Source organism: Scylla paramamosain, chromosome 9 (assembly GCF_035594125.1).
Source record: "Scylla paramamosain isolate STU-SP2022 chromosome 9, ASM3559412v1, whole genome shotgun sequence".
NCBI lineage: Eukaryota > Metazoa > Arthropoda > Malacostraca > Decapoda > Portunidae > Scylla > Scylla paramamosain.
Window position 1 is genome coordinate 29,767,626 of NC_087159.1, and position 7,375 is coordinate 29,775,000.

Genomic DNA, 7,375 nt, shown 5'->3' on the forward strand with positions numbered 1-7,375 from the left:
GGTTTCAGCCTTCGAAGCGCCCAATCTTTATGGCTGAAGGCAGAGCGGCGGACGTGGTAAAAAGGTCAGGAAAGTGAGTGAGAAAGAGGAAATAGAGAGAGAGAGAGAGAGAGAGAGAGAGAGAGAGAGAGAGAGAGAGAGAGAGAGAGAGATACAAGCCGGATTTGTCTCTCTTTCTTTCTTCCGTTTCTATTTGTTTCCGTCAGCGTGTTCTCTCTCTCTCTCTCTCTCTCTCTCTCTCTCTCTCTCTCTCTCTCTCTCTCTCTCTCTCTCTCTCTATAGCATTGCAGTGTTTTCTTGTATCTATTTTTCTCCTTTTGATAAATTTTTTTCCCCTTTCGTTTCCTTGCGTTTCACATTCCCATGGTTGTAAAGATTGTAAAAAAAACCAAAGACAACAAAAGTAAAAGGATTTCCCGTATTTTCCTTTTTTTCATACGATTTCTCACCTCCAGCGTTAATATTCACAGTTCCCGTTTTATTTATTTTTTTCCTCTCTCTCTCTCTCTCTCTCTCTCTCTCTCTCTCTCTCTCTCTCTCTCTCTCTCTCTCTCTCTCTCTCTTTCTTCCCTTGAGATGTTGCAACCTCCAGAAGGACGATTCGTTCCAGCACAAAACGGTACAAATTCACCTCTAAGAATCACAACTTGCGCGAGCCTCACAAAATTACAAGTTGGAGTCCCCGTTAGGAAAGAGGACAGATGTTAATTAAATAAATAAATCAGTAAAAAAAAAAAAAAAAAAAAAAGAAAGGTATAAACGACTCCAAGAAGATATCTGGAAAAAAAAAGAAAAAAATTAACGGTACATGAAAAAGAAACCGTGCATGATAAAGATAACGTAAAAGAAGCACGCCGTGTCTTTCAACCTCGTACATCATCCCAGAAATATCGTACACGGCTACACCAAAATCCAACAAATCATGTAGTCTCTCGTACAAAGTTATCATTAAAAAATAAACGAACTCACCTTTTTAGAACAGTACATAAAAAGAAAAGAAAAAAAAAGAAAAGAAAAAAAGGAACACGCTATACTTTTCAACCTCGTACATCACCACATAAATATCGTACACGGCTGCGTCAAAACGAAACAAAACATAATTATAGTTTCGTACAAAAAAACATCTTTAAAGATAACAAATAAAATTAATAACTACATATAAAAAAAACCTAACTTATTAGAACATGCAAATAACCTGCTGGAATAAACAAACAGAGGTAACAAAACACTACAAATAAAAAAAACACACAAAAAAACAAGACATTACATACCATATCTGGAGGCGAGAACGAGGAAAGGTGAAGGCCGAGGAAGATCACCAGGCGGTCAGCAGATGGTCAGGTCGCCAGCGAAGCCTCAGCAGGGTCAACAAGTGGTATATATGACGATCATCCCATTCACCAATAGCAGGACAGAGGGCGGCGTGGCGAGCAGCAGGGAAGGAAGCAGAAGTGGTGACAGGAAGGTGTGATGAAGCTGTTTTGAAGTAGTGATGCAGTTTATTAGGGGTAAGTGCGGGAGGCCGGCGTGGTGATCTGCAGGGAAGGAAGGCGAAGTGATCAGTTGGCTTGAGGTGGTGACAGGAAACAGCGATTGAACTCTCTTGTAGTAGCGAGTCTGTATCGATATGTACATAGGAGTAAGTGTGGGAGGGTGGCATGGTGAACAGCAGGGATGGAACAAGACGAAATGAACATGTGGTGTCTTTAAAGAGGCGGCAGGACTGAGTGTTGGCTGGTTGAGTGACGATCTCTTGAAGCAGGGATGCAGTGTATCAATATTGTATGTAGGAGTGAGTGTAGGAAGAGGAGCTGGAACATCTACTTCACTTTCCCTTTCTTCGTCCCTTTTTCTTGGCTGGTGAAGGAAAATATCAATGTTAGACTCAGTTTCCTGATGGCGTGTGTCTGAGTTCATCCTTGAAAGGCGCAATTTTTTTTTTTTTGTTAGAAGGGAAGAATTGGATGGAAGAGAAAAGTACGTGGGAAGGGAAAGGAAAGGGGAGAGGAGGGGAGGGGAGGGGGTGTTTAATGGTAATACCTCTTTTTCTTTTTTCGTCTCTCTCTTCCTCTCTTTTCCTTCAGGTATAAAAAAAAAAAATTATCTTAAAGTACCTTCCTCCATTTCCTTTTTCATTACCCGCCTTTTCGTTTTATATTTTCTTCCCTGTATCTCTTCCTCTCTTTTCCTTCAGTTACAGAGACACACGAGGAACACCAACATTTCCTCCTTTTCTTGCGCATCTTTCTTTCTCTATTTCCTTTTTTTTTTTTTTTTTTCATCATCATCTCCATTTATTTTTTTCCCACATCCGTTTCACTTCATCCCCTCAATGTCATTACTTCACAAACCAACACTTTTTTCCTCCTCAGTGTCTTTTTTTCCTCAGCTCTCACTTTTTGAAATCCACGAACAACACAATGCAACACTTTTTCCCCCTTTTTTTCTACAGCATTTCCCAAGACCACAACACACACACACACACACACACACACACACACACACACACACACACACACAAACCCGGAGATGATAAAAAAAAAACTACACTCTTACACAACACTAGAGAGGAGGCTACTAGAGCTAGATCACCTGTAATTACTGGCCTCAGGTGGATCCAGGTAAACAGCAACGCCCCTCAGGTACCAACTCTCTCTCTCTCTCTCTCTCTCTCTCTCTCTCTCTCTCTCTCTCTCTCTCTCTCTCTCTCTCTCTCTGACGACCACAGCCTGACCTCCTTTGTCTCATAATTTTGACCTGGTTTCATTTCCCTCTTTCTTTACGACTTTTCTGCCACTTGAGTAAAGAAAAATGATAATAATAATAGGCCAGAGAGAGAGAGAGAGAGAGAGAGAGAGAGAGAGAGAGAGAGAGAGAGAGAGAGAGAGAGAGAGAGAGAGAGAGAGAGAGAGAGAGAGAGAGAGAGAGGGAAAAATGACCTCGCTTTACATTTTCCTATTTGATTCCGAAAGATTCCCCGACTTGTCCTGCAGGAAATGTTGAAATCACCGGGTCTTGTAGTGTGTCTTGCTTGTTAATGTATGTATGAAAAAAAAAGAAAAAAAAAGAAAAAAAAAAGAGCCTTGTCATTATTCCGTTCACTGGCCGAAGCTCAAGTTCACTCTCACTTCCTAATAAACTGCCTGCCTGTCTGTCTGTCTGTCCTCCACCAACGCGCGCGCACCAGACGGTCTTCCTTTTTCTTTTTTTTTTTTGCTTCCTTTATTTAATGGGTTGTGACGTGGTTGTTTATTTACGTGTTTTTTGCTTCCATACTTCATCGTCGTACTTGAGTGCACATCTATGAGCCGCCCTTCTCTCTCTCTCTCTCTCTCTCTCTCTCTCTCTCTCTCTCTCTCTCTCTCTCTCTCTCTCTCTCTCTCTCTCTCTCTCTCTCTCTCTTGTTTTCCTCCCTCCCTCTTTCACTCTCTACGGATCACCTCCCTCCACCAGCGCCCCTCCTGACCTCCCTCCCTCCCTCTTCCACCTTCACTTCCCTCCTTGTCACGCACTCAAACACACACACGTGACGTTTCCCTTTCCAGGCCAACCACCGTACGAACCAAAATAAATATGAAAACAAATTACAAAAATACGATAATTAAAGACCTAACGAGCTAAATAAATTTATAATAGTAAATCAAAAGACACTTCATAAGTAAATATAACTGATATGTCACTCACTCACTCACTCACGCTTTTAATGTCATGAGGTAAGAAAAACGAAATACGTACGATACTCATGCGCTGGCGTACGAAGATTACGATGGTTAAATACTTACACGTTGCGGCAGCTCGTCAGTGGCTGGAAACACGCAGGGGGTGGGGTGGCCACTACCACGCCGCCGCTGCCCATACCTGCAGGAGAGTGAGCCCTGCGTTGAAACAGCCAGACGTTCAGGAGATAAAACTAAATGAATGCATAGTAAAAGAGAGGAGTTGTTACGTATAAAAAAGATACGTATGCAAAACAGATTCATTATGGAAGGAATACATTAATGTTTATGGCAGCAGTCGAGATAGGACTGATGTGCTCATAATGCTGACTTGGCAAAAATGCGGTAACTTTGCGTTTAGGGAAGGGATTAGTGTAGAGAGAATTTAACCTTGAAAATGATAAGGTAGGGGAACTGAACGAAGAGAGGAGGAAGTGATGATGAAGGTATGAATACGAAGAAAGATGGAGAAAAAAAGTTGGAAAAAGACTAAAATAATTCAGCCTTGAAAATTATAAGATAGGAAAATGAAAGGAGAAAAAAATAGTAAAGAAAATAAAGGCAGGAAGAGGATTAAAAGCTTGTGACAAGAATAAACGACGAAAAAATACAAAGAAAAAACTTTAGGAAAATAGAAAAAAAGTGCAAAGAATACTAAATTAATCTAACCTAACACACACACACACACACACACACACACACACACACACACACACACACACACACACACACGTGCAAGCCATCCCCTCTCGACAGCTTTCTTATTACTGCATAATTATGAAATCATTCTAATTTCTGAGGGCAAGGAATGTTACCTGTAGGGGGCGGAGTCTGGAATTACCAATTAGCCATGCCCTAAGAGGCTAATTGGCCACAGGTAATTTCAGTTCACCATTACGCAGGTACGAGATGAGAAAGGGTTTGGTGGAATCACACCTAGTAGTACCTAACACACACACACACACACACACACACACACACACACACACACACACACACACACACACACACACACACACAGAGCATTGGGTGCATAAAAAAAAAAATCCTGACCACTACAACTAGTACTTTAACCCTTTCACTTTGGCACGAGACAATTATCACCACTACATACAATGTATGAAATCTTTACAAGCATTTGCAAAATAAGTTGTGTGAAAAGGATAGATTTGGCAATTTTTACTCATTTTAAATATTGAATGAGGCTGTAAAACAAGTAAAGATGTCTCAGAGTGATCGGTAATTAGAGAAGGGTGTACTAAGTGGCAATCCAAGGGTTAAGCACCAATTATGCAGCTTTGTGACGAAGAAGACTCTCAGACGACAACAAATGCGGAAGAGAAGAAATGTGTGAAGACTGCTTGTATGAATGTGAGAGGATGGGATGTGGGGAAGTTTGAGGAAATCAGTGAGTGGAAGTTCGACGTAGTCGGGCTCACCGAGACACACCTGAAAGAAGATGTATGAATGAAGGGATGTGAGTGTGTAATGATTGGAAAGGGCGTAAAACAGAGGAGACACAGGGAGGAGGCGTAGCCTTACTCTACAAGAAAGGAAGAGGATTGAAAGTAGAGGAGATTGATGTGGGGAAGTGTGAAAACAGTGAAGATGTGCTAGCGGTCAGAGTGGAATGTACGAATAGTCGTGGCAGAATGGAGAAGATGGTACTGGTGGTTGTGTATAGGAATGTCATGGGTGAAAGAGCTGATAGGGAGAGCAGGAGGAAGTATGACATACTTAAAAAAGTTGTGAGAGAACATGGAGAGGAAAGAGTGTTTGTGACGGGTGACACGAGTGAACATGTAGGAATACTGGGAGAACGGATGAACAGGAATGGTGAAATGCTTAAGGAGCTTATCTATGAAATGGAGTTGGAAAATCTGAATGTTGCCTTGGCAAAGGGACGAGTGACTTTGAATGTAAGGGAGCATGAATCAGAGATTGACTATATACTGGTGAATGGAGGAATGTGTGAAATTGTGGCACATATGTGGATAAATGAGGATGGTATAGTTGATATTGTGTCTGATCACAATAAACTGGTTGTGGAGTGCTTGATGCAGGGTAGGAATGAAGTGAAAGTAGCAAGTAAGAAAAGGAAGTGAGACTGAGAGATGTAGGGTGGGAGAACTTTCAGGTTGATCTGAGTAAAAGAAGCTGGGATGATGTAAGCGTGTATGATGTGGAGCATCTGAATGAGAAACTGGTTGAGGACGTGCGGAGTACTGGCGAGAACCAGATAGGGTTTGTGAGAGTAGGCAGAAGAAAGAGAGTATGTAAATCATGGTGGAAAGATGAAATCAGAAAGGCTAGGAAAGAGCGAATGAGAATGAGTAGACAGTGTAGATGGCTGAGGAAAAAGAGGCATGAAAGCGGTGAGGTGGAGAATGAGTATCAGAATGCATGGGCAGCATACTCGTATGTGAAACAGCAGCGACTGACAAGGCGAATGATAAATGAATGCCAAAGTGAAGTGTGAAAGGAGTGTCAATGAATCTTTAAGGGAGAAAGGAATGGCAAGTGGCTGTGTACAAGTTTGTGTAAGTTCATGAGGGGTGAAAAACAGGCACAAGGATACAGGTACTTAGGAATGTGGATGAGTCCGAATGGATGTGAAAAGGCAAATAATGAAAAGATAAGCTTGGTGAACCAGTGGATAGGTCGATCGGGAAGCGCAGCAAGGATGACAGCGAGTAAATATGGCATGCTGAGAGAAGTGTGGAAGAGTGTGGCTGTGCCGAGTATAATGTCTGGTATGGATGTGATTGCATGGAATGAAAAAAAAAAAAAAAAGACACTTAGGTACAAGATTAGGCTTGAAAGAATGGACGATGCAAGAATAGCAACAAAGGTGTATCTGTGGAATGAAAGTGGAAGCAAATGGAGGAAGAGATGCATGAGAATAACAGACATGAGTGGATTACAAGTTGTGTGGGGGGATGAGAATGACTGGGAGAAATCAAAATGAGTGTGAATGGGTCGTGGCAAGAGGAGGCATAGTAAGAACTGAATGGGATGTGAGAAAATGAAAGAGTGAGATAGACAGAGAATTGAAGTGTGTGGGACTGAAGGAATGGAAGAATGAGAAAGAAAGAAAGAACACTCTGGAATGGTACATGGAGAAAGAGGCCCCGATGTATGGATGGCATTATGATGGAAGCTTAGATAGTGATCTCTTCCGAGCTAGGGGACAGTGTATGGATGTGAATGAAAGAAATTACACATGGTCCGAATCCCGCAGTAAAGTGTGCCAGATGTGTGACACGGGAGAGGATAAGACGGTGGAGCATGTGGTGCTGGAGTGTGAGAGGTATGAGAGAGACAGGAGAGAGATGATGCATGTGGTTCTGACTGAGTCACGGCATAACAGGAATGAAAGAGTGAAGACAGAAAGGGAATGGATCGTGTTGCTGCTGGGACTGTGTACAGAGACGAATGAAAGGATGCGTGAAGCTGTGAAAGTTTCTGGAGAGAATGTGCTGAGCCAGAAGTAGGGACAATTTGTATAGAGGATGCTGTTAGTTTTTTTTTTTTTTTTTTTTTCTTTCCCAGCTTGATTTATGTCTGTTTTGTCTTGCCGATCCAAAGGCCTGGTTCAGGAGTGATCCCGAGCCACCTTTAGCATCAAGATCAAGATCAAGTGAATCATCTCTGATCGG

General features: G+C 42.0%; 1 long non-coding RNA gene across 2 annotated transcripts in view; it reads right to left on the minus strand.

Annotated features, from left to right (window-relative positions):
- Window positions 1-1,276: 1,276 nt before the first annotated feature.
- The window catches only part of LOC135103321 (uncharacterized), a 71,298-nt gene continuing 65,199 nt past the window's right edge, over window positions 1,277-7,375 (minus strand). For both annotated transcript variants that reach the window (XR_010269998.1, XR_010269997.1), the window contains 2 exons: window positions 3,783-3,858; window positions 1,277-1,857 (listed from right to left, as the gene is read on the minus strand). This is a non-coding gene — a long non-coding RNA (uncharacterized LOC135103321). The remainder of the gene's footprint in view (window positions 1,858-3,782; window positions 3,859-7,375) is intronic.